The sequence below is a fragment of the Mirounga leonina genome, unplaced genomic scaffold (assembly GCF_011800145.1).
Source record: "Mirounga leonina isolate KUSES-001 unplaced genomic scaffold, KU_Mleo_1.0 Mir_53, whole genome shotgun sequence".
In the NCBI taxonomy this organism is placed as follows: Eukaryota; Metazoa; Chordata; class Mammalia; order Carnivora; family Phocidae; genus Mirounga; species Mirounga leonina.
The window spans coordinates 39,883,842-39,910,880 of record NW_023270807.1 but is presented as its reverse complement, the minus strand read 5'-3'; positions in this window follow the sequence as shown (position 1 = coordinate 39,910,880).

The window sequence follows — 27,039 nt, the reverse complement described above, 5'->3', positions numbered from 1 at the left end:
CTCTTTCTTAGCTAATGAAACCCAATCACCTAAGACAGAAAGCTGGAAGTCATTCTATTTTCTTGCCTCTCTCTCATCATCCACTTCACATAGATCATGAAGTCCTGCCTACTTCCCCACTTAGATCTCTAAACCCCTCCTCTCTTTTCCATCCTCACTACTCAGGATTATGTCAGCTTCAACCTCGGACCACTGGAAACTCTCCTTAGGCTTCCTCTTGCCCCTTTTCTTCTCTCATCCCTTCCACCCTTTCCATCTAGCCCAGCGGAATAGTTCTAGCGCTTGAATATGATTATCTCATGCCCTTCAGGGCACACTGACTTTATGATCTGGCTCTGCCACCTGAGACTGGTAGATGAAACTCTGTTTTCATTCCAGTGTCTCCACCGTGTAGGCACTGCACACATGTCTACTGAAATTTCTACCATTCATTGGACACATGCTGTTCTCTTGCTTCCATTATTTATCTTCACCTTCCAGCTCTTCCTTATTTTCCAAAACCCTCCCGATAGCTTTCCTTTACAAAATCTGTTATGTTCTCTCTTTTTTTCTGAGTTCATTTCCTTCCCCATGTTCTCCAAAACCCCTATATGCCTTTCCCATGGCATTTAAAACACTTCCCACTGAATATTGAATGAATATTTATCAAGTTGAATATTTATCAAGATCGTTCTTAAGTAACCTTACTGAGGGAAACAACAGAAAAGGATACAGGGAGAAACATAGCTGACTAACACTGCCAGTAATTGAAAGTTCATCTTCAAAGTATTTTGATACTCGTGTACTGATCAGTCAAAATTACATCTGGTACCCACCGGGATGACATGCCCATGCAATACAAATAGAATAAATAAGGTTCTTTTAATGTAAACATGACTGATGTGTTGGCTGTTCTTCTGAAATTACCATTGTTCCTACTAATATATAACCTGAATCTTAGACCCAGATTCATGTGGAGTAATAACAGGGTGCCTGAATGTCCAGATGTTTTTCTTCAGCCTGCGACTACCGGTGGGAAAGGGGCCAAAAAGGCCTTGAACTCAAGTTGCAAAGTTAAAGCCCAGGTGCTTGATTCTTTGGGAAAGCTGTGTTCTACCCCCTAGCTCCAAGCTAATCCCTTTATCCAAGGTTTCCTGAAGTCTTTAAAACTATTCATTCATCACTAAATGCCTTCTGATCATTTCTTTAAAATGTTGCCAAAGAAATGCTTTCCAGACCTGCTCCCTGCTAAATGTAAGTGGAAGAAGAGCAGGCTTCTTACTTTCTCATTCATTTGTTACTCAGGGTCTTGAATGTGTTTTTAGTACTTTCTCCTTATATACTGGATACAAATAATACACTTGGAGATGTTGCAATGTTTTAAACTTTTAAATATCTTAACCATTTTGCTCCTTGTCAATTTTTCCTGCTTCCTTTCTTCACATAGTACTCAAATCCAGTGGGGTCCTGCTTCTCTTCTTTGTTTCAGAGGACAGAACGCCCTGAAAAAACCCTCTTGTACAAGTACACTGCTGTACTAAGACACTCTTACGTGGGATCTTTGCAGCCTGAATAGCTCCAAAATATTGTTTAATCTTGAATAATTCATATTTATACAATTCTTAATTAAATAATACCTGTGTGTATTTGTTTTATTCATTTAATACAAATATTGCTTAAAGTCAGTGATGTTCTTTAATTCTCTCAGAAATTAATGACTCTTCCCAGAAAGCATGCTCATTCACACTAAAATCTCACATATAATTAAAATGCTTTGAGGACCCTCTGGAGCTTAACCACACTGTTTCTAGAACTGTTTCTCAAAATTTTGACATCTGTGATCCACCTAATAGACTTTGGTTCTCAGGTTGAAAACTTACATAACAGTTTAGAAAAATTTAAATAACATCTAATTTGAAATTACTGTTTATAACTGTTTCATATCTGTGAGACAGCAGCAAAATATTTGGTGTCTCCGTCAGATATCGCTGCATAATGACATAGACATGGACCCAGGAATAACAGAACAACGTCTTACTAAAGAGTATTTTCAAAATTCCATTTGCTGATAAATGGATGACTATTTCCTGTTCAAATGCTGGAGGACTGAGTGTCTTAATTTGGGATAGGCACATATTCTTTTTCTACTCTCTGGTTGTATTTGGCTCTGGAAAACTATTACTTCATATTCTGTAACAACATTTGGATATGGTTCTAAATTATGACCAGGCATATGACCTCAATTTATCTTTTAGATGAGTGAAAATTTTATCAATACATGGGCACATGCCTGTAGCAGACGGTGTTACTCTAACTAACCAAAAATGCCCACCAATTATTCTCACATTTCCCAGTCCTCCTGCAATTATATGGAAGTGTATGACTCTTTCTAGCCAATAAAATGAAGGTGACACTGATGCACATCACTTCCAAACTGAGACAGTGAGAAGCCTGTGTGTGAGTATCCAGCCTGTCTTCTTCTCTGTGGTAGTGACCGGAAGGTTGTATGTTCCAGATGAGGCAACTAAAGGATGGTAGAACCTCTATCAGATTTGATTCCTGTGGGGCTACGTGAGGCAGAGCCTTGACTGCCCACAATGGTCAGAAGTGAGAGCAAGAAATAAATCTTTATGGGGCGGCTGGGTGGCTCAGTTGGTTAAGCGACTGCCTTCGGCTCAGGTCATGATCCTGGAGTCCCGGGATCAAGTCCCACATCAGGCTCCCTGCTTCGCAGGGAGTCTGCTTCTCCCTCTGACCCTTACCCTTCTCATGTGTTCTCTCTCTCTCATTCTCACTTTCTCAAATGAATAAAATCTAAAAAAAAAAAAAAAGAAAGAAATCTTTATGATCTGAAGCCATTGGAGTTTCAAGGAAACTTACACTGCCGTATAGGCCCAACCTAGCCTAACAGTGACATGATAGTATCTACTGGAACACTGGTACCACAGGCCAATATATTTTATCAATCTTGTTGTCCTTGGCTTTTATAAATCATGTTTCAAAATGCTAAAAATATCATGCCTTAGGTGTGACCATTGGAAATCTTGGACATATTTTTATTAACTTTTGTACCATTTTGAAATGTTTTAATTTTTTCTTCATTTTAAAAAAATTTTGTACCTTTTCTCCTTCAACAGCATGTACAGTTCAATGTCAAGAGCTGAAATCATCTTGTATTTGCAACAGATGTCATTATATCACATGTTGAAAAGACATATGTCTAGTGGCCAGATTCTGGTTAGATTTTAGTTAACTACTTTGTGATAACTACTACTTAAGGCACTAGAAACACAAAGATGAATGGGACAGTTTCTCATCTGGACTTGTTCACAGTCTAGCCCAGTGGTTCTTAAATGTCTTTCCACACACCCTTACTCTTAGAAATGTTAGTGACTGTTATGTGAACAAAATGTCCCTGGTCAAATAAACTTAGGATGCTCTTAAGAGCATGGGCTCTAGAGTCAGACTGCCCACTCTACTCCATCTGACTCCATGACTTTGGAAAAGCTGTGTAACCTCTCTATTCTTTTGCTTCTTTATTTGTAAAATGGAGACTAAAATTTTACCCCTTACTTTACGGGTAAAATCAAGTCATGAATTTAAAGTGCTTAGCACGGTGCTTGATATACAGAAAGGGCCAAACAAAAGTAGTTATGATTGCTAGTCCCTTTTCCTCTCCATCTTGGGACACTCACAATAAAATATATATATATAGTTATGGGGGAAGACTTTACGCTTATCATTACATTTAGCGTTCAACAGAACTGCAGTGGAAGGTTCCCTTTTACTTGAGACTGTAAGTTAGTTGGGCACTTAGTGACAGTCTAGTTAACAAACTGTATAATGCACATTTCTGCTTCATTGAAGACCCCTTCCTTCTTTCACAGATTGGGCCTTTCCTGCCATATTATCCAAGGCTGGATCCAACATGAGCGTGCTATGGTGCTCAGATGTGACATTCTGGTCAGTTTTACCTAATCAGCTCACTGTTCCTCCCTGGTGAGGGTTGCTGGAATGCCTCACTCTTCAAGACCCTTTGAGAGTATATGTCATGATATGTGTCTCCAGTTTACCTTCTAATTTTCTGTTTCAAATTACCTGGACAAATTGGGCGGAAAATATTTTTATTAAGTAATATATTTAAGTCCAGCAGAGTACTGGCCCAGAGTAAACACTCAAAACATAATGATTCCTTTTCTATTTTTGGCCCCCTTCATGTATCACATTAATGAGCACTGTAAAGTGACTTCATGATTATAGGAAGTTCTTATAAAATAGGTATTGGCTGATTAAGAATTCCAGAGTTCCTGGTGTATTATTCTAAAAATAAATTGGCAAAACAGTTGGAATATATGAATCGATTTTAACTTGATTTAAATCATGTTTAACATTTTGTATCATAATTATAAACATCAGTTATTATAGTGTGATACTTGAAGAAACTGATTAAAGGACAGAAGTTATCCCCTGAACTAAATGATCTTAAATTACATTTCTGTGGTTCTTTTTGTTGGTATTGTTTCTTTTGCTGTTGTTGCTATTGTTTGGTCTGGTTTGTGAGAGGATTATCTCTGGTTTGTGCTTTGATTTGCATTTCCCTATACTAGTTCTCAGATCCACCATCATGGCTTTCAGTATGTCTGATTCTTATTTTCACTTCCAAGATTATTTCTAATTTTTTGTTGTCTTGGAAAGTAAATAACTGAGTTGTTAAACTTGAGGCTAAAATGTACATCAATTAGGTCTGAGTGTAGGCCTGAAATATTCCCTGTACAAAATACACAGATTTGGGGTATATGGAATTTAGAGCCTCTAACATGGCTACCAGGGGTCTTGTTTGTTAATGTTCAGATTCTCAGTGGAATTCCAGAAAATGATGTTTCTAGAGACTTGAGTTCTGCTTAGGAGCTAATTATTAGAATATTAATGAAACAAGAAACACTAGAAGACAAAGACTTGTAAAGGTAAAGTAATTACAATAAAGATATAAAATTATACATTTTTAGCTTAGCTTGTCTTTCTTTTTAGCAACTAAAAAACTGTGGGTATTAAATCAGATGGTTTATTTCTATAAGTTTGAAGGTTCCGACTGCAAGGTATTAAGTAACACTATCATTTATAAATCATTTTCCATTTGTTGGACACAAACCATGAATATATGCCTTGAAAGTTTCTGAAAATATGTTTCTTTACTGCTTTTCCAGAGGAAGTTTTATCAGTGAACAAAAGTAGTTTTACTTCCTACTGTACATAAAACAACATATTTTGAACATGAAATTTTCCAATATAAAGCAGTATGATATAAAAACATAAAATACAGTTATCTCATAACACTTAGAAATACGTTTACACATAAAACATATGGTAATTATGTTGATTATAACTATTTTGATTTGTAAATACATAAAAATATGAGTCAATGGAATCAAGTTATTGAAAAATACTCTTAAAAGTATGTAATAAGCTCATATTTTTAAAAAATGGAATAGAGTCAATAATTCCCAAGGTAGCTGAATTTGAAATCTGCCTGACTGCAAGTTCATTATATTTCAAAGTTCAAACTTACAAAGGAATTTAATTAGAAAAAAATTGTGAAATAATTTATGCACCTTCCATTCAGGAGTTTCCATTACAAATTTAGTCTCCTACTACACTTTTAGCCAGGTATCTCTACAATATATTTTATACAACATGCATAATGAAAACACAATTTTCTCAGATAGAAATATGATAGGGATAATTAAAGTAGCAGATTATCTTAAAGATGACTAGTTTAGCTTCTTAGAACTTTTGAATATTGAACAGTGAATTTCCCATTTGACTATAACTTGAGAAAGTGAATTTTAGTCTGCTTTCTCTTAACATGCATGAGATAGTCCAGAAGCAATTATTCAAACTAAATAAAGCCTGTAATTCATATGCATATAAGACTTAACCATTTCATTTATTGTCCTTCTCAAATATAAGCATGATACAGCATTGTGGTAAAGAGCACCAATACCAAAACAAACTTTGTGATATCAAACAGTGGCTTCCCCAGTTTCTCACTCATTTCACAAATAATTATGAAGAGCTTATTTATTACATGCCCAGTATCATGTTAATGTTGCAGATATGTTCATGGACCATACCCTCCTGGATCGTCTAGTGATCAAATAGATGCTCAAGCAAGTAGAGATGCATGATGCCATGGGAGCACAGGATGTCTGAAGAGGCTCTTCCCCTAATGAGGGAGGTTAGGGAAGATTTCCCAAGGTGACATCTGAAGCAAAAGGAGTAAGAGCCTACCTGTTTCCCCTGGGGCTTTGGGAAAGTTACTTGGATTAAATAAGACTTAGTTTTCTTACCTGAAATATAATAACACCAGTCTCACAAATTACTGTGAGAATTAAATTATAGCATGTTTATAAATTACTTAATACAATGCCTGCCATATTGTAAACACTCAAAATGTTGAGGAAGGAAGTACCTTAAGCTCTTTGCTAGCAATTCTGATTATCTCAGTAATAATCAATATTTTAAATAGCCACAAATTAATAGGCAGTCTCTTCTAGGTATTTCACTGATATCTTCAAACATTTCTTGTCAATACCCAAAATAGATGAAAAGTAATAGTATTTGATTGTTTAGAAAGTAATATCATATTAAGTTGAATCATATGAAATTGCCATTTTGTATATCAAAAATGCTCAAATATTAGCAATTCACATGGTTCAACCTTAATATTTATATCATAGTTACCCTCAATGTGAATGCTGTTTTGTCAATATTTGCATGAAACTCAGGGAAAGGCTAATTAATATATATTGGCCTCTCTCAGGTATTTTGTAGAGAAAAAATTTACTCTTTTCCAAAGAAGTCAAAGATTTTCTTATACTAAATTTTCTTCAGACTTTAGAGACCAGCATTACAAATTGTTTCACTTCAATATGACCAAATTGGTAAATCACTTGTGACAAGTGTAAATTTGGATTAGACTGGCAAAGTCACTTTCTTGAAAAGAAAATTAGAGACCCCCTAAACATAGAGAAATTGTCTTACAATTTCCTTGTGATAAAATAATTGAGGGAAATTGTTGCCCCCCTCACTATTCTGAGCCCAACAAGTTCATCTATCTTTGTGATTCCAGGTGTGAAAAAGGAAGTTCTACATAAAACTCTCTGAGACACAGATGAAAATAAGAATATGAAAGATATATACTTAGTTAATAATAATTCAGTTCATGATATATGATCAATGGCAGATTTTCACAAATGTAAAATAAAAGCCACAAAAACAAAATCACTAGTGGGTCACTTCAGTTGAATCAATTTAATTAGCTTCAACTTATCATCAGTTTAAAATGTATGTAAATCTTTCCTGCTAACAATTCAGCAAAACACTCTGAGGTATACATAATCTTTTGAGTGATTCATAAACATTGAGAGGAAATATTGGCTAAAAAGACATCAGGATTATGATTTATTCCCTCATGCTACCAGTTTCAGAAGTGCCCTTCCACTCTACTCACATCAGCATGTATCCGGTGTAAAGTTTCAAACCTATTGCTTTTATTTAGAGAAGGTACTTTTATAACAATCAAAAGCCATATTGGGTTATGCAGCAGACATCAACACTTTAGTGATAACCTTGATTTTAAAGATCCATAAATGCTCTCATTTTTCAATGAGGCAACAAAGCTAAATTAGTTTCCATGTGGTAGGGTTGAAGTATTGTTGCTGAAGTATTGTTCTAGGATAAACAGTGATTTGGATTAGCAGTATATAAAGCAAATACAGTACAAATGATTGAATATGATATGCAGTGATGGTCCCCATTGTTTTGTGCACTAAAGTAAATACTTATCAAACACTACCTCTGGGGCACGTACAATGTTAGAGACTGGGAACAGATAGACAAATAAAGCTCCTATCCTTCTGAGTAGTCATATAAGTGTCAACATGTGATATAGTACAACTGAATCTTCTCATCTACTGTAGCCATGTTCTATAAAGTTGCCAGGAACACCAGCTTAGCAAAAATTAAATCATTGCTCTGAGGGGAAATATAGGATTAGGTTCCTATAAGCCTCTGGTCACATTTTGATCAATTGATCAGTGCATAACCTTGTTTTATGTGTGTTTCTGTTTAAAGACACCTCATTTACAATGTATTGATTCATTAAAATTGAATTCATGGTCAATAGCACTATAACTCATGCCTGAATGAAAGTTATCTAACACACATACTTTCTCCATAAGACATATCACAGCTTCTTGTACTTAGGAACACTAGACAGTACTTCAAATATATACTTGGGGAATCATTTTCAACAGCAAAATCTTTCAATAAAACACATAAAAATGCAAAAAAAAAAAAAAACCAACCCTCAAATGTAACACTAAATAGATCACAAAGAGGACACTTATTTACCATAGGAGAGATGAAATAAAAAGGAAGAGCGTCACTTAGTTTGACCTTGGCTGGAAATGTACACCTTAGGCAACTCAATTTTTCGCCACTCTGTGCATGTCTGTGAATGACCATGGAAGTGCCATCAGTATTACTTGACATAACAAATAAATTTCAGTGAGTAGGAAAATTAACAAATACAGGATCCTTAAATAACAAGAATCAACTGTAATTGCATGTATAGTTGCATGCAATTAGACATATCTAGTATTTGCACATGCAAAGCATTATGTAGCAATCACTGGTCTTCTCAGCTCACAAAAAACACGAGGATCTTTCCTGCTTTAGGTCTTTGAAAACACCTATGAAAACAAAATATGCTATTCCTTCTCACTAGAAGGTAGTTCCCCAAACGCTTTGCATGACCACCTCTTCCTCATATCTTCTAAGCCTCCATTAACATGTATCTCCTTGGAGTGTCTTCTCTGTTTGCTCTATTCAACTTACCCTTATGATTTCTATTCCTTTTAACTTATTTCTCTTAAAATACTGCACCAAAGAATCCCTGTCTATGCTGCCTATTCCTGTAGGTGCAGAAGCAGAGAGATCTAGGATGTGGATATGGGGTTATATACAAATGATGAATCATGGAACACTACATCAAAAACTAATAATGTAATGTATGGTGATTAATATAACATAATGAAAAGAAAAGATGTTTTGAATACATAATGAAAACTTACTGATTAAAGTTTTGCTAAAACATTAAAAGCTGTCAAAACCACTCTGAGCTAAATATCTGAAAAACTTTTGAAATAGTTAAAACAAATTTTGGTGATTATGAATTTGTTAATTTGACAAATTGGTCAACCTGAAAACGTTCAGCTAATCCTCTAAATTTTGAAATAAGTGAAACCAAAAATGACTTTAAAAGAGATTAAAAAGAAATTAATGTAAACTAAAAAGTTCCCATATGGATTATATTTTTGTTACATTGTCATTGAACATATTAAAAAGTAAACATCCGTGAATATATTCATAAGGTACATATTAATGAAAAGACAGTGAAAAGATAATAAAGAGTAAATCAAATATATTCTTGAGATAACTTATTTATCATCTTCAATAAAATGATTTCTTGAAAAATATTTTGAACAAGTTGGCAAATTTGTGAGTTCCTCAAATTGTTCATTGGAATGTTGAGTTTCCAGCAATTTGGCTTGCTTCTCTCCCAATAGCATAATTTTCAGAGATGGGGCAGTTAGTAGTAACATCAAAATCTAGCATGCAGAGTGATGTCAGTGAAAGGGGCAGAATAAGAAGTTCCAAATTCTACTACTCCATAAAAAAAAGGCAAACACTGTCAGAATCAACTTATTTGGAACACTGCGACGTGTAGCAACATGAATAGCATTTATTCAAGGAAAACAGCTGGTTTTCAGTAAAAATAGTGAAATTTGTGGCATTTTAACTTGCCCCATTCTCATTCCCCTCTCCTCTGTTCAGTGGTAGCCATGCAAATAACAGTCTGCATTCCCCATACTAGAGGAAGAAGAATGGATCTCATTCACAAAGAATTATAATTATTTGCTTAAACCTTTCTGGTGGCTCCTGGAGAACCAGCTCAAAAAATTTGATTTACTTTGCCTAATTTGAAACTGACCCAGTGTTAAAGTTGCTTCCTGGGGACATTCCAAAATACATTTGAAGGCCCATATATTGAACACTGCTGCTTAAACAATAGGTGTCTGTCAAGGACTGTCAAGGACCATTATGGACCAGCCAGGGAGCTTGAAGGGAAAGGCTGGGGAATAAAAAGTACATAGGGGCTTTGAAAAGCTCCAACATACTCTTGGGAATACAGAAGTCCATACACATGCTCTGACCTGTGGGTATGCTCAGAAAAGATCTCATAAGGTCTTAAGATCTCACTTCCTTCCCACCTTGGGGCTCTGTAGAAGTAGGAAATAAAGGCTAAGGAAGAGTTGAAACAGTCTGGTTAAACACTGAAGGTGAGAAGGATTTCCCAACACAAAGTCAAATTGCAAAGACAGGGAGATTTTTTGCTTGTTTGTTTACTTTTGGCTATAGCCATTTAAGGAACTCTCTGTAAAATAACTAGTTAACAGAACACAGACTTTAGAAGAGACTTTCAGGGTCACATGCAACAAAGAACATAGAATTTACAAAATTAGTTTACAAAAGTCACCAAACAACAACTATAACAAGCAGCAACAATAAATCTGGGGAGAGTTGAGAATCTGATTTCCACAGTTGCCATATTATAATATTCAAAATGTCTGGTTTTCAACAAAAAATTGCAAGGCAGGCAAAGAAATAAGAAAGTGTGGCATGCACACACACACATGCACACACACACACCCATCAATAGAAAGTGCTTGGGGAACCCAGATATTACACAAAGACTTTCAATCAGCTATTCTAATTATGTTCAGTATGCTGCAGAAAACCATGTCTAAAGAACTAAAGAGAGTATGAGAATAATGTCTTACCAAATAGAGAACATCAGTTTAAATATAGAAATTATAAAAAAGAACTAAATAAAAATTAAGGGGCTGAGAATGTAATAACTGAAATTTAAAAATTCACTAAAGGAACTTAATAGCAGATTTGAGCCAACAGACGAAAGCATTAATAAACTTTAAAATAAATCAGTTGAGATTTGAGATTATCCAGTCTGAGAAACAAAAAGTAAAAAGAATAAAAAGAAATGAACAGAGCCTAGAAGACTGGTGGGATGCCATCCAGGGCAACAATATATATATATCATTGGAATCCTAGAAGGAGAGGAGAAAGAGAAAGAGGCAGAAGAAATATTTTGGAAGAAATAATGACCAAAAACTTCCAAAACTTGATGAAAAACATTTTTCTACATATCCAAGAAGTTCAAAATATTCCAAGTAGGAAAAATTCAAGAGATCCACACCAAGCACATTGTAATTAAACTGTTGAAAAACCCCAGACCAAGACAATCTTGAAAACAGCAAGAAAATAATTTGTCACATATAGGGGATGCCCAATAAGAGTAACATCTGATTTCTCATCAGGAACCATTGAGGCCAAAAGACAATGGGATTGCATACGTAAAAGGATAAAGGAAAAAAAAAAACAAACTGTCAAACATGGATTCTATATCCAGCAAGCCTATCCTTCAATAATGAAAGAGTAGTTAAGACATTCCCAGGTAAACAAAAACTGAGAGAAGTCATTAACTAGCATTTTCAGGCTGAAGTGAAAGGACACCAAAACAGTAACTCAATTCCACATGAAGAAATAAAGAATGCTAGAAAATGTAACTACATAGGTAAAGATAAAATACAGTTTAAATGTATCTTTTGTCTTAACTCAGTTTTTTTATCTGATTTAAAAAGAGAACTGTATAAAGCAACAATTTTAAATTGAAGTTGATGTATACAATTGCACAATGTAGAAGTCACAAATGTATAAAGACATAATTTGTGGCAATAACAACATAAAAGTTGAAGGACAAGTTATATAGAAATGAAAATATTATATGCTATTGAAATTAATTTGATATTAATCTGAACTATGTATTATAAATTAAGATGCTAACTGGAATCTCCAGAAAAAAAACAGGAAGAGAATAACAAAAAAATATAGTAAAGGATGTGACAAAGAAATTAAAGATATATAATAAAAAATACCTATAAAATACAAAATAAAGTAACAATGGGAAAATTGAGGAACAAAAAAAGCATAAGACATATTGGAGAAAATGATTATTGTCAATGAAAGGCCAAATAATAAATAATTTGGGGGGTTAGAATTTTTATCCCCAGGGATATTAAAGAGGCAAAAAGAATAGAGGTATCATGGAGGAGGTGCAGGTCCAGGGGCAATAGTCTGCACTGAGTGAGGGTGAATGACAGAAGGAGAGGGGGTGACACCAACGATGGAGAGAAAATGTTCTAGTCCCAAAAGAACAGGTGGACAAGTGACAAAGTTATGATTTACAGCAGTGAAAGGAAGCAGAAAGACACCACCCCTGACACTGTCCTGTGAGATAGGAGAGAAAGAAATAAGCTGCTAAAGCAAGCAGAAAGCAGAGTCCTCTGGGGTTGAGTGGGGTGGGTTTCAGCTAAAACTAGTAGGTGATACAGATAGTCTCTCTCGCTCTCTCTCTCACACACACACACTGACCTAGGTCTATTTTCCTCCTCTTTCAGCATTAATGTTCCCTTTTCTGTATGCAGCAGTAATAAGACTTGGTTCTCTAGGCAATAACCATTAAGTAGAACATAGTAACACTAACTCTGAAGAAACACAAAGGCACTAAAATATCATTGACTCATTTATTAGCATAGTGTTCTGAATAGCAAAACTAAAAAATTAGCTCGTTTTAAAACAGACAAAATATTCTCAAGCATACCTATATTAAGACACTAGCCATTATAGTAAAAAACAAAACAAAACTATTTGGCAACAAGTACATATTCCATATTCAAAAGACAATCACATAAATTGTAATTGAAAAACGAATTCTGAACAGCAAAATAGTTGGTAGGCTGAGTAATCATGCAGAGAAAACTACAGTTAAATAAGCAAAGGCATTCACTAAAGATGCTAATAATTATGTACTATTATTAACTTTCAAAGAGCTAATCTGCTGAAATGAGCTTACAAGGCTAAAACTGTGCAAGAGAAAAATAAGGATATTCAAATGAAAAGTCTGTTGTACTGTTTGAGTACTGAAGCTTTTAAATGTTGTCTGCTTCAGTTCTTGTTCCTGGCTGCTCCTAAACACAAATACCAAATCAGAAAGGAGTTTTGTTTATTTTCCTAATGAATTATTCAAATTCCAGAACAATTCTCATATCTTAATGTGTTCTATTCACATTTTGAAACATCCCCCTTCTCCTCGTTCTCTGAATTTTATCACCTTCCAACACAGTTAAAATTACAGACTAGGCAAATGACACTTGGTGTATATGTAACCTTGACCTAGTTTCTTAACTTCCCCATAACTCTTTTTTCTCATATGTAACATGAAGAAAATAATATCATATATCTCATAAGATTGTGGTAAAATTAAACCAGGAAATACATATAAAATATTTTGCAGATATTTTGCTTATTAGCTCATACCGAGCATCAAATAAATGTTAGCTGATACTGTTAGACAAATATTTTTTTACTTTTTATTTTTGTTTTTATCAAGGCATTAAATGCAAATGGCTAAATAACATTTTTAAAGTACTCTTTCCTATATCTAGACTAATTCCCCAAAAGCAACTCTTTAGGCTAACGATAAAAGCCTAAGACTTAGTGAAGTTACATGTTAACCTGTATAATTTTGTCTAAAAGAGAATGTAATCAATTTTGGTTCAGTATAAAACATAATCCTAAAGGATACATTGTCTATAGGACATTAAGCAATTTTTGTATCTTACTCAGCAATCTTACCCTAACATTTCTTTCTTAAATTGCCTAACAATATTTAATACCTCAAATGTTCTATAAACTGGTCATAGCATCTTACTAGTTTCTTCTTTAATTAATGAGTTGAATAAAATATTTGACACACCTTCATTTTATAGTTGAATGAGAGTCGTTATTTTACCTTTTTGAAAATTAACAAAACAAATCTCAGTTATTTAACTGTTTCCTCCAGTGGTTACTTAATATATGTAAAAATTATTTCTAGTGCTACTTCTCTACTTATCAAATTTAGACATCTACAGAGAGATTTACTTATCTAAGGACTTCTTGTTGTGATTGATGAGGATTTAATCTCTTTAGGACCACACCTTTTAATATAATTCTGATGTTATGATATTTTAGTTCCTCTCTGGCTCTCATTCTTGTAACATTTAAGTAATAAAATAAATTTATTTCTTGTTTCTTCAACTTAAAAGAGTATTGTATGATTATTTTACAAGATGAGACTATCATACCATTCTCTACCTTTCAAATCTTTATCTCTTTCTGCATGTCTTTATATTTTCTAATAATAAATAACAGTCTGAATAGAATGTATATAAACTTATTTTTTATCCCTCATGCTTGGGGTTCTCTGAGATCTTTGTATGTGTGGCTTAATGCCTTTTATTACCAGGGGAGAAATTTTCAGCTATGATCTCTTTACATATTTCTTCTGCCCCATCATATCTCTCTTCCTTTTCTTGGACTACACTATCATAAAAGGTTTGATATTGCCCTACACCCTGTAACTGCTCTGTCTTATCTCCTTTTTTAATGTGCTTTCTCTTTGTGTTTCCATTTCAGTAATTTCTGTTGGACTACTTCAAGTTCACTGATTTTTTTTCTCCTCTGCTATATTTTGAGTTTCCTAATAAATCTGTCAGTAGAATTGTTCCTCTCTGATAACCTCTTTTTAAAAATTTCTGTCATTTCAATTTGGCTCTTCTCATAGTTTCCATTTCTCTGCTGAAATTATCTATCTCTATAAATTCTCTTCACCTTTTTCATTACATTATGTTAATTTATTTTTCAGTTATTTTAGATTTCCTGAGTTCACACATCTAGATCATCTCTGTGTCTAGTTCCATTGATCATTTATCTCTTAAAATTTTGTTGGTTTTTTTTTTTTCATGATTTTTGTGTGTGGGTCATTTTTTTTTTTATTGAATGCAGTTCAAAGTTAAATAAGATTTATGCATGGGAATATCTCTTCTTCTGTGGGGCATCTACTACCTATACTTTTAAAATATGAAATACTACCATATTTACAAATGAAATTTAATTTGTAGAATCATTTGTATCAGACAGAACTATTTTACTTCTGTAGAAATATCACTGATTCTGCTATCACTATTTTTTTTAATCTGCAATGAAGTACTAGAACCCATTCAATATTTTCTTTTTTTAAGTTACTTTGTATAAATTTAAGTCTATTTTTTTCCAAGTGAAAATAAGTTATCCACAATATGCTCTTGATCAATATTTCCAGATGCTACATAGGAAGTTTTCACCAATTATAGTTTAATTCCATTATAACTTCATCATATACATAAATGAATAATTGAGATTATATAAATGAAGTCAATTTGGCAATGTTCTTCTTTGGAGTAAGTCATGAAAAGTCTTAGTATAATATTCCTCTTCAAAATATTCTATCACTCAATTTCCTGAAAAGACAAGAATAATTTTCATATAAGATTCATATCTATATTGAAGGGGAAAAATCAAAGATAAAGATATTTTGAATCATTTAGTAATTGATTAGGACATGTGATAATTTGCTCTAATTTGGAAATCATTGATCCTCCAAAGTAATGTGAATGGAAACTGTTAAAATATCTCAGACTTGTGTGATTTTCACTTCATGGCACTTAAAAACTGAAAGTAAGACTTAAGTAGATAGCCTTTCAAGAAAATTATCTATATAAAAATAGAATAAACAAATAAAAAGAGTATGGTTGCCAGATAAAATATAGGCCACCCAGTTGAGTTTCAGATAAATAGAAAATTATGTTTCAGTATAAATATGCCCCAAATACCACACATTTTGTATGGAAAAAAAAGATTGAGTAGGGATGTAACTATACAATATAAAGGGGGAATATATACAAAAGAATTAGAATAAGACAGATTTAAGTTGACAAGTACTTGAACGCATCCTTCAACTGCTCTGATGCCCAATTTCCTCCTCTATAAAATGGGGTTAATAATATGCTCCAAATGTTGTTGTGAGGATTAAGAAAGACTTAGATACCAGGTCCTATAATGAATATTATAACTGGACTCATAGTCTCAATATAGATAGAATAAAGTAGGGAGAAATAAAAATCAATAAAAATTTCTTCATGTTTCTTTTCACATGTATCTACCATAGTCATGGACTCTCAATGAGTAGAATTAGACCAGGACTTTTGATTCTCCTATATGTTAAGTGAGACTCTGTGCCTAGTATTGTGTCTGACATGTAATTAATGTGCAATAGTAGATAGTATTATTATTTAACTCATTAACAAATATTTAACTTATTAAGTATGTAACATGTGTCATGTGGATATGAGCGGAAAAAGAGGGAGGAAGAGACTTAACCTTCAAATCCTTCACACTAACAAACTGATGCAAACCCTGAGTCAAGAAGATGCAAAATGATAGTCATTCTGGAAATGAGTTTGGACGTTTCTAAAAATTTCAGTGTATACGTACAAGTCATCCCACTCCTACGTATTTACTCTGGAGTAATAAAAACTTATATTCACACCAAAGCCTGTACATGAAGGTTTATAGCAACTCTATTCATAATCACCAAAACCTGCAAACAATGTCCTTCAAAGGATAAATGGATAAACAAAGTGTGGTAAATCAACACAATTCCCCTGATTACTACTGAGCAATAAAAACACTGAACTATTGATACACTCAACCACTTTGGTCACTATCAAGGGAATGTTTCAAATTTAACATACTGTATGATTTATTTGTATAAGATTCTCAAAAATACAAATGATAGTAACAAAGCACTGATCAGTAGTTGTCAGAATTTAGGGGTGAAAAGAGGCTATGATTAAAAAGGAATTGCTTGAGGGCTTCAGGGAGTTTGAAGTGTTAAAATTTATAGAGCCGTACACCAAAAAAAAAAAAAAAAAATCAATTTACTACGAAGAAGAAGGTAGTGGGAGGAGAAGAATGAAGCAGGGGAAATCGGAGGGGTAGACGAACCATGAGAGACGATGGACTCTGAAAAACAAACAGGGTTCTAGAGGGGAGGGAGGTGGGAGGATGGGTTAGCCTGGTGGTGGGTATTGAGGAGGGCACATTCTGCATGGAGCACTGGGTGTTATGCACAAACAATGAATCATGGAACACTTCATCTAAAACTAATGATGTAATGTATGGGGATTAACATAAGAATTAAAAAAAACAACAAAAAAAAGTTTTCATTTTAAAAATAGTACTAAAGAGAATAAATATATAAGTGGTCCTAACATTCTAATTAAAAGGCAAATGTTGGGGTGCTTGGGTATCTCTGTCGGTTAATCTTCTGACTCTTGATTTCAGCTCAGGTCATGATCTCAGGATCTCTCAGATTCTTTCTCTTTCTCTCCCCCTGCCCCTTCCCACCTCTAGTAAATAAATAAATAAATAATAAAAGGCAAAAGTTTTGAGACTGAATAAAAAACCAAAATGCAACTATATACTATTTACAACAAAAACACCCCAGATATAAAAGTAAAAGGATGGGAAAAGATATACCATGTGAATGTTCATCAGGTATACGCTGGTGTGGTTATATTAATATCAGACAAAGTAGGTTTATAGATAAAGATGAATTTTTATAATGACAAAGAGATCAATTTATTAAGAAGATATAAAAATTCTGAATGTGAATGCAACTAATAAGACCGTTTCAAAGCACATTAGGCAAGAACTGAGAGAACTGAAAGGAGAAATGGAAATATTAGATATAATTTGAAACTTCAACACTTACGCTTCCAGGAACATGATGACAAAGAATTTGGCAGGAATAAAAGACTTGAATGATATTATCCAAACATCTTGACGTAATTGATGCTTATATCACACTCCCCCCAAGCATAGCAGAATGTATTCTTTTTAAGAACATAGAAAACATTCTCCAGGATGGAATATATGTCATAAAACAAATCTCAATAGCATTGAAAGGATTAAAATTATACAAAGGATATTCTTTGAGTGCCAGGTAATTACATTAGAATTCAGGATGATCTTATAATTTGGGGTGCAGGGGGAGCATGGTTATTGGCATTTTTCTCTTTATGGTGAAAAAAGAAATCCTGCCAAGTCAAAGATTGAAATAAATGCAACTATTGCTCGATTGCCTATTATTAGTTATACAAGTGCTAGATCTTATGAGCAAGGTTGTGGTCTATAGTTGTGTAATTGTGTGCATTGAAGTTAGATGGAACCAAAACTTATATCTTTGTGAAGATTTGATCACCATGGATCTGATCATACAAATTGACAAATTTCCTTCCTAATCCCAAGCATCTTTATTCAGCGTTAAGTGTCCATAAATAGGCCATAATATCACAAAAAGACTAAAAAAAGTGTTTTGAGTCTCACGAAGTGTTAATAAAATAGTTTATTCTTTTGAATTCTGGGTATAATTTGTTCTCTCCTCAGGACATACCCATGTAATTTTTATCTATTCAAAAGAGTTACTATACATCATATATTTTCTAATACTATTTTACTACTTGATTTTAACCAAAACGAGAGCAATTGCTGGGGAATTGCCATGTTTCCAGAAATGGCAAATGAAAGAAGGGAATCCAAGTAAATTAACTTATTCCTATTCCTTTGAGCTGTACTCAAACTTATCAGTCTATTCCCCAGAGTCATGATAGACTAGTCCATCTAACATCAATCTATTAAATAATTCCTCCACTAAAATAGGTTTCCAGGCGTAACCCAGTATGATGTCTCCAGTGAGGAAAGGAAAAGCTGATTCAGAAGTTGTCGGTACCATACACACAATCAGGCAACACTTGCAGTCTCTTTGCCTTCACAGTCATGGTGATTAATGAAGGAGGGAACTAAAAATAACTACCCGACAGATGGTAAGAGGCATAGCAACAGCACCTGATTTCCTGTGATGCATTTTGTAGATCCTAAACTGCATGAGGCATAATTTAGAGAACTGACCCAACTTAAAAATGAGGCAGTGTTTGCATATCTCTGGATATTAAAAAGTAACATAATAAGCATGGATGACTTGCCCCTGGCCACTGGCTAAGAATTTGAATTCCAGGAGCTTAGGAAATCCAGCCAAAGGATGTAGTCTTTCTGCCGTGTCTGTGACAGGATCATGCAGCTGCTCCAAACAGCACACACCACATGACCAATGGGTAGGATCGCCTCTTGGCACCACACCATCTTGTGAAATGTTACAACTTTGACATCGCAGCCAAAAAAAATATGAAATTAAATGAGATGTATAAAAACAAGCTTGTGCGAGCATGAGAACAGCTTTAAAAAAAATTAAATTCTTACTCCATAACCTACTTGGGCCAAAAACATAGTCTAACCATTCGGTTCCATTGTGACCATAAGTTCAGTGACAGCCCTGCTCACTAAATTACCCAGTTGTTGCCTCCTCTCTCCTACATTTTCCTGCTTTTATTTGGCCAGAAATAGAGACACTATCCTGGCGGGATGTTCTTGTACTTTGGCGGGGGGTGGGGGGTAAGAAAGATCTTAATGGCATTTTTCTCCTTATGATTAAAAAGTGTCTTGCTAATGCAAAGATTGAAATAAATGCAAGTATTGCCTGAACACCCATTACTAGTTATATCAGTGCTAGATTTTAGGAGGATTGTTGCACATAGTTGTGCAGTTGTGGATGTGGGTACTCGGCCGAAGTACAAGTGAGGGTTGAAATTTTTCCCCAAGAGCCCCTTCTCTGATTTGCCTGTCCATGGGTGGGGCCTATTTGCAATTTGGTTTCTGGGAAGAGGTGTCTTTTACCAAGTCACACAAGCAGAAACCCTAAATATGACAGAACCTAATCAAATGTAAAAACAGACTAACAAAACCTAGATAGATATCATCAGAACCAGGGAAGTAAGACAGGGAACTGTGCAAGTGAAAGGTAAAGTTTTTACAAAAGACCCAGAAGGCTGGACCGTGAAGAAAGGGTGGGATTGGGTATCTGGAGAGGAGACTGTAGGCATCATGGGCATTGGAATTAGATGGGACCATGACCATATTTCCAAGAACTACATCACTCATTCAAAATTGGGGGAAATTAGAGCCATGCTCAATAACCAAGAAGATACAATGTGTTCCTATTCATTTGCTTTTATCACTAGAGGAAACACTTTAACATTTTTAAGAAAGATATCCCAAAAGAGAGGAGGAAAAATTTTTGTATAACAGAAAATACATTTTTGCTCTGAATTTTGCCTCACAATAGTATAACAATTCAGGGTTTTATAAAAATAAAAAAAAAATTGTCAAAGAAAAAAATGGGTTGATTGGCTGTTGTTTTTTTTCTTTAAGTAGACATTCCATTAATAGTCGCATGAAGGTATTCTAGAAAAATAGATTAAGTAAAGCAATCACAGAGGATTGAGGGAAAAGATAAAAGACAGGCCGTGAAGATGTGCAATGTACCAATGTGAATGACTTTTAATATGAGAAAATTATAGGGAAAATGCATTCTGTTTTTCTTTACATAGATGCAGTAGTTCAGAATAACTTTTAAAAAAGTAACAAAACTCAAAACAATGCCACAGAATTTCTACCTTTCTACGTAGTTGAAAACTCAAAGCCATGATTATCACACCATTTAAGTTCACTCATAAAATAGGCCCCTTATTCATGTTCTTCCACACTTTTCATCCTTTTAATGACCATTATCCCCCTCCCTTTCTTTTCAGTGTCTTCTTCTACTGCTTGCCCTTCACTAGATTTTCTCGATCCCTAATGTCCAATGTCCTAACTCACTTCCTAACAACCAACCTGTTAAAATCCAACCCTAGTTCAATGTTTTTATTACACTCAATAGGGATAGAAATGAGGTATAGAAATGAGGTCAACTATCTCTGTGCTCACTGGAGCCCTTTTTATTTTTATTTTTTAATCTACATATCAAAAGTCATAAAGTGTAGCCAGATTGGAACAGGGACAAAGAAAGCACCAGGATGGGAAGGACAACATAAATGAAGTCTTTTGAGGAAAGAAAGGTTCCTCTAAGGCCATGTATATGTTGTTTTCTCTGCTTAGAACACCAATCCCCCATCACACCTCCCATGTAGCCATGTTTCCTACCATTCACTCTCTAACTTGTCCTCCCCTCTGCAAAGCCTGACCTAACTTCTCGGTTTTGGGACTTTCACAGCAGTCCACTTAACTATGGCTAAAGCACTCAGCATGATTCTTTGGGGGAGGAGGCTCATGCCCATCCTCATATCTACAATGAAAACAGGGTAGAAATGGAAGGAAAGAGGGAAGGAAGGGAGGGAGGGAAGAAGGAAAAAAAATTTTAATTTTAGAGAAGAAAAGCCATTAAAAATATAATAGCTTTATTAAGTCATTTGAAGGACTATTACATAAGAAAAAAAGCCTTATTCTACATGATTTAGAGAAAAGAAGAATGACCAATGGCAAGAAGATTCAGAGAGGCAGTTTTTGACTCACACTATAAGAAAGAACTTTATAAAATTATAGTTATCTGAAAGATGATAAAGTACTCTGTTTTTTGTCTCTGGGAATATCCACATAAAGCCTGGAAAATTACTTTCAAGAGACATTGGTGTGAGGTTTCTACAGTAGATAATAGTTGGACCAGGTTGACATTGAAAATACTTTCAAGTCTGGGTTATATTCTTTTGCTGAATTTCAACATTCAGGAGAGGCCATATATTGATTAAGGCGCTCTCTCTCTCTCTCTGTCTCCCTCCCTCCCACCCTCCCTCTCCCGCCTCAGCCATTTAGCCCTGCACAGAGGGTAGTATTTTCAACAAATATTTATTTTACAAATCTGCATTGGTCTTCTGAAAGAACAAAAAACATTTCATGAAATCCTTATGGTAAGTTATCACATTACACAGATTGACATCTGAAAACAGTTTTAAAAAGTACAAGGCAATGAGACATACCACAAGCAAATATTTTTATGCCTACTGTACATGAGAGAAAAAGAAATTCAAAATACATGAACCATATTTCTCAGAAAACTGTGATATAAAAGCAAAAGCTATGAGTAGACTACATATAAATAATTATGGTAATTTCTAAATATAGTCATTAAACATTTATATCATGTTTTTAGCTTGTTATATGTTTATATATCTAGATTGTTTTGTGTTAATCAAAAGTTGTGTGACTTCTTTTGCCAATATTTGGAATTTGGCAAAACTTAAAGTGAATTTTTCCACTATTTATTAAGCCCATATGAATTTCAAGGATTATTTATGAGAATGGTTTGATTCATTTGGAAGGTTCCTACTGATGGATCTGTTTATAAAAGCATGTTAATGCCTAGAAAATGTACTCAATTAAATTTTTCAGATGAATTTTTTCCATCAAAAGGAACACTAATTCTGGACTTATCCTAAGGACTGGGATTCTAATCCCTCATTTGGCCTCATTTCCTTAGTAGATCGGCCATTTCCTGAGCACCCACTCCATGCCAGGGATTTTACATGTGTACCAAGGGAGTCCTGACTGAGTTTGTTCCCTATGAATTTTTTTTTCAATTGAGAAAAGATTAATTAGGAACTGGACTGGACTTGATGTAGCCCCATATGAACTAGACGGCTGATGTCCCACAGATGGTCTTACTTAAGACTAAATAACCTAGATTTTAGGAAAACAAACTGGTGTTTGACTACTGTGGGAACCGGGCACTGTGTTGGTGATGCCACAGGACCAAACTGAGAGTCTTTTCAAAAGAAAATGATGATGAAAATCTAGTATTTTCTATAGATCTTGAAACTATGCTTTTCATTCTAAAAGTGCCAGAGTTCAAAATCACAGGCACATTTTATTAAAAATAGCTTAAAGACATGAGGCTATGCATAACTGCTAATTGCCACAAGCTTCTAAACACAAAGGAGACTTAGATCTACCCCTTAACTGTGGTGTAGGGAAAAGGTCATACATAATTTTATGGATAAATGCAAACAAATGTCGAGTAGCTTTAAAAAAGACATTTCTTTTTCATGAAAACTTTGTATTAAATTGATGATTCGACTTTCATTGGAAGCCATCTTAATTTTTTTGGAAGCTAATTCAATCAAATGTTGTGGTACAGAATATTTTTGACCATTTCTCTCTGCCCCTCCCAACCCCCCCAGTAAATTGTAAACATGTTAGTGGTATTTTATTCACTCATGGAACACATGGTAGCCCCCGAGCTCTGACTATTACACTATGCTTCATATCAGCTGCAAACTGTGAGAGAACACCTGGCAGAGCTTTAAATAATATGGTTTGTGAAAGGAGTCACTATTCAGAGCAGTCACCATTTAATATGTAGAAAGCTTGGTAGACTGAGATGAGGACTGAAGATTTTAAAAATCAAGAGATGGTATCTCTGATTTTGCATCTTTCAGTTCCAAGGATTTTTTTTTTTAACCTCTAAGTTACTAGCCCTCATATCTCTTTCTTCCTTTTTCTGTCATGTTTTTCTCTTTTCAATCCCAGGTGTTACAAGGTTCTCCAGGAAACATAACATTTATAATATGAATAATATTTTAGAACAAGATCAAATTCAGTAACCATGGATCAGATCCATTCTTTCACTGCTCATATAACATAAAAACACCTATCATGTGTCAGAACAAAACAAGAAGATAAATAAAACACTTTTCCTACCTTCAAGTTATATACAACATAATGGGCAAAGGTCTTGAAAGTTTACATAACTACTTTTTAGCCCACAAATTACTTCAACAGCTTGACCACTCTGCTGCATTTATATCTACCCCAGTTTGCTCAGGAGCTGGGTGGGTGGCAGGGAATGAAATCAAGGGAACAGTATACAAGCCATTGCCACTATCATCTTCCTTTGACTAACCCTGGCATCCTAGGAATAAGAAAGATGCCTGTGCCAAGACTTGAGTGTTAACTTGATTGACTTCTTTCCCTTGTAAACTTCTCATCTTTGTCCATGATACTCTGACTTTGCCCACGTTGCTACTCTTTGTCTTATTTCCACCAGATGGTAAGCTTCTTGAGGGCATAATGATGGATTTTTTTTTTCCTCTGAGTCTCCACCAAGTTGCCCACTACCATGCTTGGTACATAAGTGCTTAGTGAATGCTTCTTGAATTATAAAGTTTGCACTAATGAAAAGGAAACTATAAAATATTATCAAAGGAGCAAAACAAAACTTTCAGAAGGATACTTGATTTTAACATATCTCCATCAGAAAGCAAGGTATCTGTACTTAACTTCCTATAATGTCATATGCACAGTAAGCCTACTCAGTTAAATTTTCCACTGATCAGACAATGTTTGTATAAGGGCACTGAAATACATGAGGAAGAGAAAAAGAAGCACTTTGAACAGCTTAATTAAAAATTACCCCTTGACATATCAGATAAAGGGCTAGTATCCAAAATCTATAAAGAACTTATCAAACTCAACATCCAAAGAACAAATGATCAAATCAAGAAATGGGCAGAAGACATGAACAGTCATTTTTCCAAAGAAGACATCCAAATGGCCAACAGACATATGAAAAAGTGCTCGACATCGCTCGGCATCAGGGAAATCCAAATCAAAACCTCAATGAGATATCACCTCACACCAGTCAGAATGGCTAAAATTAACAAGTCAGGAGACAACAGATGTTGGTGGAGATGTGGAGAAAGGGGAACCCTTCTACACTGTTGGTGGGAATGCAAGCTGGTGCAGCCACTCTGGAAAACAGTACGGAGGTTCCTCAAAAAGTTGAAAATAGAGCTACCATATGACCCAGCAATTGCACTACTGGGTATTTACCCCAAAGATACAAATGTAGGGATCTGAAGGGGTACATGCACCCCGATGTTTATAGCAGCAATGTCCACAATAGCCAAACTATGGAAAGAGCCAATAATATTTTAGAACAAGATCAAATTCAGTAACATGTTAGTGGTATCAACAGATGAATGAATAAAGAAGATGTGGTATATATATATATATATATACACACACACACACACACACACACACACAATGGAATATTATGCAGCCATCAAAAGGAATGAACTCTTGCCATTTGCAACAGCATGGATGGAACTGGAGGGTATTATGCTGAGCGAAATAAATCAATCAGAAAAAGACATGTATCATATGATCTCACTGATATGAGGAATTCTTAATCTCAGGAAACAAACTGAGGTTTGCTGGAGTGGTGGGGGGTGGGGGGATGGGGTGGCTGGGTGATAGATATTGGGGAGGGTATGTGCTATGGTGAACACTGTGAATTGTGTAAGACTGTTGAATCACAGACCTGTACCTCTGAAACAAATAATATATTATATGTTAAAAAAATAATAATAATATAGCAGGAAGGGAAAAATGAAGGGAGGGAATAGGAGGGGGAGACGAACCATGAGAGACTATGGACTCTGAGGAACAAACTGAGGGTTCTAGAGGGGAGGGGCCTGGGGGGATGGGCTAGCCTGGTGATGGGCATTAAAGAGGGCACGTACTGAATGGAGCACTGAGTGTTATATGCAAACAATGAATCCTGGAACACTACATCAAAAACTAATGATGTAATGTATGGTGATTAACATAACATAATAAAATTTTTTAAAAAAAGAAGTTTGAAGGAAAAATAAAGAAAAAAAATTACCCTTCAGGGCACCTGGGTAGCTCAGTCAGTTAAGCATCTGTTTTTGGCTCAAGTCATGATCTCAGGGTCCTGGAATCGAGCCCCATGTCAGTCTCCCTGCTCAGCAGGGAGTCTGCTTCTCCCTCTCCCTCTGCCCCTCACCACTCCCATTCATTCTCTCTCTCTCTCTCTGAAAGAAATAAATAAAACCTAAAAAAATTACCCTTCAAAGTTCTCAAAGATAAAATCCATTTTTATTTCAGCATATGTGGCAGGCACTGAAGGTTGTCAAGCACAAGCCATTTGCCTCCTCCTGTTCTACTAGTCATCCCCATCCCTTCATGATAACCTGAAAATGCCAGCTATTCAAGTTACCAGATTCCCTTGCTAGTAGAGGAGACATAAAGGGGATTCCACAGGGAGTTTCTAGGTGACCATTTTTACTCCCTGATTAAAAGAGCAAGACCCAAGAGGACATTTCTCTCACCCAGCATCTTCTTCCTTTCTGTCTTTCAGTAGGTCCTATCCTCAAGCAGTGACAGTCACCTTGCAACCATGAGAAAACATGCCTTAGATGAAAGGTAACACATGGAGCCTGGCAGAGTGAGGACAGAAGCAGCCTGGGCTGCCCATTGCTAGACTTCTGAAGTGAGACAATGTAAAACCCCATTGTTTAAGTGATATTTATCTGAATGTTCTGAACTGTGTGTGAGATGCTCTGCTAGCCACTTTACATGTATCACTTCTTTCCATACTTAAAACAACACTGCGAGGAGATGTCTGCATCCTGTCTCAATGAATAAGGAAATCGGGGCTTGGGAGGCACATTTCCATCCCTATGCCATAATAAATGGCAGGTTTGAGGTTCAAAACCATAACTGTCTCAAACAGGACAGTTTATACTTTATACTTTAACACTTATTAATTGGCTTACTTCTCACTTCTCAATGTGAAAAGGAAATCATGCACAAGCAACTAGTTCAATGTGATGCAGCTTTACTTTAAGAAGATGGCATAAGACAGCACTATTGGGGAAAGGTCTTGGGGGATACCTGACAAATCAGGACTTGTCATGGTGAAGAGTTTGTCAATTTCACACCCTGTAAGCTGGGTAGGTAACACAATTCCCCAGGAGACTCAGTCCCATCTGAACTCTGGGACTACGAATTTCTAGCATTCAGTAAGAGCAGTTGCATGGGAGGCACTCAGTAATATCCATGTATGGATGAATAAGGGGATGAATGCCAACTATTGGGATAAGTGAGGAAGTACACACATGAGGATCAGGGCAAATTAATTCTCAGAGTATCCACAGGAGGCTCAAGTAGCAGGAAGTATGTTAAGTGTTCTTGAAGGAAGGAAGAAAGGGAGAAGGGGAGTAAGAGAAGGAACCTAAGAGA